Source organism: Octopus bimaculoides, chromosome 1 (assembly GCF_001194135.2).
Source record: "Octopus bimaculoides isolate UCB-OBI-ISO-001 chromosome 1, ASM119413v2, whole genome shotgun sequence".
Classification (NCBI taxonomy): domain Eukaryota; kingdom Metazoa; phylum Mollusca; class Cephalopoda; order Octopoda; family Octopodidae; genus Octopus; species Octopus bimaculoides.
Window position 1 is genome coordinate 88,793,834 of NC_068981.1, and position 2,016 is coordinate 88,795,849.

The following is a 2,016-nucleotide window of genomic DNA, read 5'->3' on the forward strand; positions in this document are numbered from 1 at the left end:
TATATATATATATATAATATATGTGTGTGTGTGTATAAAATGTAACTACACACGTGCTGTTTGGGATTTCTTTTCCTTCTTTGGAATAATTTTCCCGTTCTTCCTTCCGACGAAGAGCTATGCTCGAAACGTCAAAAATGCTCTCTTTTTACTGAGCGTTTATCTGAATTGACTATATATATATATATATATATATATATATACCCCCACCACTTGGCAACTGGTGTGTCTTTGTTTACATGAAATAGTGGTTCAGACAGAATTTGAAGAAAATAACTTGTAATGTCGATTTGTTCGTCTAAACAATTCAAGGCGGTGCCCCAGTATGACTGCAGTCCAATGACTGGAAAGAGGCAAAAAGCATAAAGCAAAAGAATAAAAGAATACGATGTAACAAAAATGCGGCTGTTTGAAGAAAGCTGGGTAGAAATTTTGGTTTTCTGGTTCATTTATTGGTTCAATAATTCTTCTTTTCTGTATAGATATATATGTTCGTTTTACAAGAAAAAACTATTGTATTGATAATACAACGATGTAATAATTATTTATTGATTTTCGTTTTACATAAACACCTGTTCTGTTCATATTTAGTGGAACCAACCCAATGCATATTTGGTAATTATTTTATCAAGCTCTGAGGAAAGAAAGACAACGCTAACATTAGCGACATTTGAGCTCATCGCAGAGGGACATAGCACATAACGGGATTCTGCAATGTACTTAATCCGGCATTCTACATTTTATATCACTTTATCGATCTAATCAATGATATATGAAAATAATTTGCAGCAGGTTATGTTAATAAATTGTATTATGTTGATATAGAAACATAGTCCTTATTCGATTCAATTCCCGATTTATATTTCATTGTAGTATAACGATATATATATATATATATATATATATATATATATATATATATAACAGGCATATATAAACTCTAGCTTCTGCATTTCAGTAAGTGTACATGGAAATATACTGGGTTTAAATACAATATATTGTTTCTTCTGAAAGGATTATAGAGGCTTATAACTGATCATATCCAGTGAAGACTGTTGTGACAAATGGTGGGACAATCACTTCTGATGTAAATATACATGAAGCAACGTATTTCATAAGTCATAGGAATAAACATTTCCACGACTTATCAAATATGAAAAACTAATATTTAATGATTATTTGTTTACACATGGAAATATAATTCTAATAAATCACATATATCAAAGACAATATTACAAACGAATTCCTTTTATTAGATACACCATTGAAAGTTCAGAAATCTTTGCCCTCCACAATATTATAAAACTATTAAATGATTTAATTCTAAAAACCAAATAGATTTCTTTCACAAAGCAAACTATTGTCTTTAGTATGATTATATGTAAAGGTGAATAGTCATAACTTGTTATCACATAGTTCTTAATTAAGTTTAGCTTCTGAGTTACTTCTATGAATAATTTCTTTAGAAATCATCTGCATCTTTTTCGAAACAAACATTAATATTTAGTACATTCAGTCGTTATCAACCAATAAAGCTTTTATTTTCTTTCAGATTGATTCCTTAAAAGCTAGTTTTCCCAACTGAACTATATATTTACAAATCAGGTCCTGAAATTATCTCCGCTTCATTGTCTGATCTACTCAACAGAAGACTGTAGAATAACTAAAACAAAATTACCACCTTCCTATTAAGACATTCTGCTAAATCTTGGTATTTTTCGATGGTCTTTTTTTTCTTTTAGATTCCCAACTTCATAATCTTTTATTGATTAATTGGTTGATTATTTTTGTTTCATAGCTTCATTTCATTTCATGTTATTTTACTTGCTTTACTGCTTGGACAGCGAACTGCTGGGTTACCTCCCTAACGGTACATTCACTCGTACCACATATATATATGTGTGTGTGTGTAATATATATATATATATATATATATATATATATATATATATATATATATATGCAATATACATACACACGCATATACATACATATGTTGTGATTCGTGCTATTTCT